Below are 8,121 nucleotides of genomic sequence, written 5' to 3' on the forward strand. Positions count from 1 at the left end.
CAGGGTGGTAACATGTTCTTTTAGAAAAATCATAACGCTTTATGGTGAAGGCCGAAATTCTTCGACACTTATAAGGACGACGGCCAATATAAAAGTCAAAGCAGTAAACAATGTAGGTACGTGGAATATTTGAATAAGGTGGAAGCAAACAAAATGGAAAGAATCACGACGTATGTCATCCAATGTTATGCACCCACCAACGATAGCAATGACGACGATAAAAATCAGTCCTACGAGAGGCTGCAATCAGTCGTAGCGAAGTACCTAAGAAGGGACCTGACCATCCTGATGGGAGACCTGAACGCCAAAGTCGGAATGGACAACACTAGATATGAAGATATCATGGGACGACATGGACTGATTGGGATAAAGGAAAGAAAATGGGAAGAGATTTGCAAGCCTGTGTGCACTCAACAAATTGGTTATAGACAGCCCAATATCCCCATACAAAGAAGAGCATTGAAGCAGACAAGCAAAATTACGTGAAAGACATAGCATCGACAGTGAGAAAAGCCGCAAGAGAACAAAATATCAGACAACTATATGACACGACGAAGAAACTAGCAGGGAAATACAGTGAACCAGAGAGACCAGTCATGGACAAGGAAGACAAGCCAATCACTGAAATTCAAGGACAGATGAACGGGTGGGTGGAATACTTTGTGGAACTCTTAAATAGATCGGATCCATCGAATCCCCCGGATATTCAAGCAGTACCTACAGACCTTCCTATACATGTCAATCCACCAACGACTGGAGAAATCAGGATATCCATCAGATAAATCAAAAGTGGGAAAGCAGCGGGACCTGACATTACGGATCATTGTTGAACAATCAGCTGAGTGGAACTCGTCACTATACATCGAATTCCCTGATTATGAGAAAGAATTTGACAGTGTGGATAGGAGAACATTATGGAAATGTTCTTCGGCACTATGGAGCACCTGAGAAATTGTTAACATCATCCGGAGTTCATACAACGGACTACACTGAAAATTGATGCATGAAGCACAGCTGACAGACGCATTCCAAGTGGGGATCGGAGTCAGACAAGGCTGCTTACTCTCCCCTCTCCTCTTTCCTCTTGTGGTTGACTGGATTGTGAAGACCTCGACATCTAAGGGAAAGCACGGAATGTAATGGAATGTCGTCGTCAAAGTAGAATAATTATTTGAGAAGTATACGTAATAAGTAATTTTCGGAATTGATATATTGTTGGTTCACCACAACACTAATTACAACCTAAATGTCTGAAGAGTGGAAACAATCCAGATTTATAAACGTTAAAAATACTCGGATTTTATTGATAAGAAGCAATTTTCCCCAAACGAATTTTAAGAATAAAAGTTTGGTGGTTGTTAGAAATTGGTCACATTCCGATAAGTTGAGGACAGCAAAATCTCTGATTCTGAAATACTTTTTAAGCACGACCCCGGCTTGTTTGGAAGTCTAGCGAATAAACTGATGACTTAAGTCATCGTTGGGGTAATCTTGTTATAACTTCATAGACTTGGTGACCAGATGATCAACTTCAAGGAACTTCAAACTTGACTGCGCAAACTGGTTGTTACATCAGTAAGCGAAGGAATTTGTAATGTCAATGAAATATCACGTGCCAGAGCTAAATATTCCGGCAGTTAGGACACTGATTATTTTTCAATATTCGTCAAGGTCAAGGACAACAGACACGCGCCAATCAGTTGCAAGCCATGCACTGGCACATGCTGTTGCATTCCGTTTCTTCTACTTATTCATACTATTATATTTCTGCGATAGCGTTGTTCGTGCTATACAGTTATAAAAGAAGGCATAGTAGCTGGATAGGAAAAAAGACTAATCTACGTTATATTAACCATGAGGTGTGAATTTGACGCAAACAGAACATTACGCCCGTCTGAAAACAGCTCTTGATCATCTACATATGTCGATCACATTGGTGATCTACACTGGTTACCAAGTCCTTAAATAGCGCAACATTTTATGATTGCAAACTTTATTATGGTGTTCGCTACCTAATGTTTTGTTCGCCTTCGTCACATGAGTTTGTCAATTACTGAAAACATTCGCCATCTTATCGTGATATTAATTTTTATTAGAACTTAAGCAACTAGTTTGATAGATGAAAATAAATAATGGACTAAGATCGTAGTCGGCTACAATGTTGCTTTAATAAATACTGTCAGCATATAAATGTTCCTGTGTAATATATTTGTTAATATATCAACCACTCGTAAGTATAGTAACAGGGCAACGCAAACACACATCTACTTGTAAAGTATGCACATAATTTAGGTAAGGCTGGACTATAGAAAACGTATTGCATATGTACGAAGTAACCAGGTACTTCATTTAACGCTGGAAATTAAGCCTTATGCGTCAGCCTTTTACAAAATAGACACGTTATCTGTACCTTCTATACTTCATTCACATCGACGATCACCATTTTTACCAATATTTACTATCACACGTTAACTCACGATTCGACTTACCTATTACAAGTATGTCATTTAAATCTGATTTTCTGTATATTTAGATGGAATACGGGCCTAGTAAGTATGTGAACGAGCTCTACAACTGTTCCGTGGTCCAAATAAAGATCTGCTACAACAACCAGTCCCGATTCTTTCATATAGAAAACGAGAGGAAATCATCAGAAGCATTTGGGTTAGCCCAATTTTGAACACAAATATCGATTCCTGTTTTACTTGTCGTTTCGTTTTGCCGTAGACGTAAACTTTATGATAGATTAGTGGGATTATCTTCAACACAAACTTCACACGAATATATTTATTTTCTTGTTGCACAAGCTTCGTGTTGAGATCATTATTTCATCGTTTATATTATACTAAGGTATTGGTCATGCACCATATGTTAGATTTAATACAGAGTAAAAGCCTGAAATATAAGCACAATTTGTCTGTAGTAGAGATAGATACTGTTATGTCTACAAACGTCGGACTCCCAAAACTTAATCGTTGTGACCCCGAGTTGCGTTTTGCTGAACTAAAGCATTATTTTTTATGCACAATATTAAATCGAAGGTAATTCGCTTCCGAGATTTATTTTATCTGATCATTCTATTAGTTACCAAAGAATTCCGCGACTTTATTTCGATCCACTAACGTCACAACCATACGCCACTTTAATATGTGAGATAAAGACTCATCTACCTTTGTCAGACGGCCAAAGAATCCAAAGGTGTCCCCAATTAGGAGCATCAGGTGGTAGGTCAACATTACAGTTCTGACGTCACCTTTAAGTCTTAGCGAACGATAATACAGTGGATGAAGCAGTCCTAAAACAAGCAGGGATACAGGCACTCCCAAGCTACTTCCAACGCTGTTTGTATGCTGAAGACCAGAGCACTTCTTTATTTCAATCAGAGCTTATCGCAGAAAGAACAATGAAAAGAGGCTCCCTAAATGGATCGCCTACGATACGTCATACACAAAAAATAGAATGTTCAAAAGACCCAGTCATAGGAGAACTCCTCGCGAGTGTTGAAGGTCTCACAGTGACTGATGCCAAAATGAAAATAGGAGCAGATCACAACAACGATCAACATCTAGGTCACAGAGCAGGTCACAAAATTCCAAACAATTTGATTTGGTGCCGAATCAACCAGGTGCAGTCAACTATGCACCAGGTCTGAACAAACTCCCAAGAATATGGAAATTGAATAACCCCATCACAGGTCGAGACTACTGAAGCGGGTTAGCTAAACGGTTAGTAGCTTTATGTTAGAAACAGAAATTCAGGCCTGAACGTTTTGATGGATAAAGTTGCAGTACTTGGTGTTATTCATGCAAACAAAACTAAGCTGTGTCCAAAAACTTCCCTAGTTATAATCCAATCTACCAATGAAACTAAAATTGCGACGCTTGAAAAAAGCGTTGAAGGTAGACTTATGGTTCAGAGGGTAATTCCTCCTGTTTTTCATCGTAGCGGATTGAGATCTGGAAATAGTTGAAATAGACATTTCAGAGAGATATGAGTTTCTGGTCTACGCTAAGAAAGGACTTTCGACATTTAGAGAAATTCCGAATCATACAAAAACGAAATTAATTCCCACCACTTCTCTAAATTAGGTAGAAGTTCAAAACGCTTGATTCTTGATACAGTTTGATGACTTCCTCAACTTGTATCTTATCCACTTCCAACTTCCTTTCCTATTTTCTTATTCAGATAGAAGCTGGTTTGTTCTCTCCCACAGTAGGCTGTTGCTGATGGTATTCGGACATCGGGCATTGAGTAACCTGCGTAGACAATTGTTTATGAATACTTGCACTATTTTGACGATGGCTGTCCATTGCATTCCGTGCTTTCCCTTAGATGTCGAGGTCTTCACAATCCAGTCAACCACAAGAGGAAAGAGGAGAGGGAGAGTAAGCAGCCTTGTCTGACTCCGATCCCCACTTGGAATGCGTCTGTCAGCTGTGCTTCATGCATCAATTTTCAGTGTAGTCCGTTGTATGAACTCCGGATGATGTTAACAATTTCTCAGGTGCTCCATAGTGCCGAAGAACATTTCCATAATGTTCTCCTATCCACACTGTCAAATTCTTTCTCATAATCAGGGAATTCGATGTATAGTGACGAGTTCCACTCAGCTGATTGTTCAACAATGATCCGTAATGTCAGGTCCCGCTGCTTTCCCACTTTTGATTTATCTGATGGATATCCTGATTTCTCCAGTCGTTGGTGGATTGACATGTATAGGAAGGTCTGTAGGTACTGCTTGAATATCCGGGGGATTCGATGGATCCGATCTATTTAAGAGTTCCACAAAGTATTCCACCCACCCGTTCATCTGTCCTTGAATTTCAGTGATTGGCTTGTCTTCCTTGTCCATGACTGGTCTCTCTGGTTCACTGTATTTCCCTGCTAGTTTCTTCGTCGTGTCATATAGTTGTCTGATATTTTGTTCTCTTGCGGCTTTTCTCACTGTCGATGCTATGTCTTTCACGTAATTTTGCTTGTCTGCTTCAATGCTCTTCTTTGTATGGGGATATTGGGCTGTCTATAACCAATTTGTTGAGTGCACACAGGCTTGCAAATCTCTTCCCATTTTCTTTCCTTTATCCCAATCAGTCCATGTCGTCCCATGATATCTTCATATCTAGTGTTGTCCATTCCGACTTTGGCGTTCAGGTCTCCCATCAGGATGGTCAGGTCCCTTCTTAGGTACTTCGCTACGACTGATTGCAGCCTCTCGTAGGACTGATTTTTATCGTCGTCATTGCTATCGTTGGTGGGTGCATAACATTGGATGACATACGTCGTGATTCTTTCCATTTTGTTTGCTTCCACCTTATTCAAATATTCCACGTACCTACATTGTTTACTGCTTTGACTTTTATATTGGCCGTCGTCCTTATAAGTGTCGAAGAATTTCGGCCTTCACCATAAAGCGTTATGATTTTTCTAAAAGAACATGTTACCACCCTGATGGTTGTGTTTAAATAGTTTATTTTACTTTTTCTGGTCAGCGTTTTTCTCAGGCAGCTTTTTATATAACGGCTTCGATTGCTTACCAAATTACCAATTCTCCTCTTTTGTGCATATTCAGATAATGGGAATATCACTGTGATCTTTCAACCTAGATGGCAAACATATTGGCCTTCCTTTGTTATAACAGTACGGAATTGAGAACACTGAGCCTATATGTGCAGCAGTGTATTTGTGAGCGATAACCAATGTGTCATGCTATCGGGAATTCAAAACGGAAACGGTAAATTTAAGATCGTGTGTATTCAATTAACTATTTTATAGTCAATTATACTAATTGCACCAGGTATGAGAACAAATGAAAGAAATGCAAATAGTAACGAAAACTGGTTACAAAATAAGTCTGTTCCAACTACTTTCACAGTGTTACACTGTATCCAGCTTCATATCTTGGATGGATTCCATTCCAGTGAGTAGGCAATCGCTGATTTTCGGTGTTTTTTCGAACAGAAATCAGTCTGGATTTCCGATTGCTGGGGATATGTTGGCCGCTGCAAAGAGGATGAGGTTGTGGTGGGTCAGACGATATATAAACGCAGAAAGTATCAACAAAGTTAATAAAGACCAATAGTAATATTAATATATACCAGTTAAATGTTACAAATACAATAAAAATGGGACTTTACTTAAGTTCACCCAAAATGATGAGTGTTCAGCTTTAGTCTAGTACAATAAATCCACAATTATAGATGCTTGGTAATTCCAAACGTATCGATGAACTCTCCAGTGGTGTAATCCAAAGTAAGGTATGGTGTATTCGCACTCACAGTCTATGAATGTAAATAATATTTGTTTTAGATCTCAGCTAACTCAATCACGAATGAAAATAGAACGAGGAATGTGTGAGAAGCAGTGTATTTGTTAGCCAGCAACGGTATGTCACGCTATGAAGTATCACAACGGAAAAAGTCTTCAAGGTCATTTACTAGAACAACAGGTACAATCGTTTAATGATAAATGTACATGTAGTGAGAAATTGACAAAATAAATACCAATAATATTAAAAACTATTTACAAAATAAGCTTGTCAGGCCTATCTCCATAAGGTCTCGAAGAAAACGTTTTTACGCTATATAATGAGAGTTTGGTTTAGTATGACAATTGGAAGTAATCGAATTAATGTACTAAGAATCTTCGAAATAGTTCTATTTAAGACAGGTAGAACTAGATGAGCACAAAAGAACCTGTTATCCTTATAATTCGTAATCAGCGCGCAACCCAATACAAAGGAATCACCAGTTAATATAAATACCACATTTAATCAGCTTTAGTTTCAGTTGAATTTTATTCTTTTCTAGGTTAAGATTAGCAACATGTTTACATAATACTTAAACATTGATCTATAAATCGACAGAACAAGCATCGTCAAAATCTCTTTGGTTTAGAACAGTGAGGCTTCTCTTATGAATGCTCGTCCTAACTATATCCACTAGGGAAGTTGCTTCTGACAGTAGACCGTTTGCAGTTGGGCGACGGAACTGACATGACTAAATGCAGACGGGTCCACCAAATCACTTAAAGGCTACTAGTGTTCAGTTGGCAAGAATGACTTGACACCATTTTTCTTATTCTTCGTGTTTTATGCCACTTTATACTAGGTGAATATGATAAATAAAAGTATTCGAATTAGTCTGTTAATTAGGAATTCCCGAAACAGTGTAACTTAAGCCGAATAAAACTGAGTGAGCACAAACGGACGTATTGTATTTAAAATTCGAAATTAACCAGGAATCAAATACAAAACAATCATTAATTCATACTAACAAAAAGGCAACAACAGCTTAGAGATTAAAAAGCATTTTCCCTGCACGGTGCTCTCATCAAATAAACACAGAGAAGTTGAAAATCAGTAGTTTTGGTATGTGACAAATGGTAAAAGCTGTAATGCACTCAAGAGAGGGATTACAAGAAGAAAGGTGTTACATAAACAATACACTATATATTTTACCTGAAATGGATTTAATTTATGTCATAAAAACGGTGATTTTGTTACTTCATAATCGAACAATGCTATAAAACATTACTTAGCTACAGAAAATTCACTGTCTTTTGTATAAGGATCGTTATTATCTTTTCTTAGGTAGCTAAATGTGGTAAGTCATTTAGTGCCTACGTATCACATTAGAAGTTTTGAAAACAATTGTTAGTAACTGAAAGAAAATGAGGTCACTTTTGAGCATGCATTCTACCTTTTTATGATGTTTTGGAGTACATTAATAAAGTCTTTTTAGAAGAACGTGAACTAAGATATGAAGGAAATAAGTTGGCAATATGAATAAAATGTGAGCGAGTTGGGCAAGCTTCTGTTCAATGACGTAGATTGATCCGTTTGGGTTAATCATGTTTGTCTTTGAATTTTCCTCAAACGTTCGCCCTGTTGTGATTCAGTCCTTATTCTTCATTAATAAGGATTGCAAGTCGTTTAACTTTTGTTAGTCACCCAGTAAAGATCTTGCTAGTCATTGGAAGTGCTTTGAAGGGCTTGATATCACTTGTTCGAGTATGGCATTTAAGTCACTGAGCACTCGATGAGAAGAATGGAGTCCGAATGTGATTTTCTTTGACCGCAATTTTTAAACTTTCTTGTATTGGTCTCAGAGTTGATTAGTTTTG

This window comes from Schistosoma haematobium, chromosome 3, assembly GCF_000699445.3.
Source record: "Schistosoma haematobium chromosome 3, whole genome shotgun sequence".
In the NCBI taxonomy this organism is placed as follows: Eukaryota; Metazoa; Platyhelminthes; class Trematoda; order Strigeidida; family Schistosomatidae; genus Schistosoma; species Schistosoma haematobium.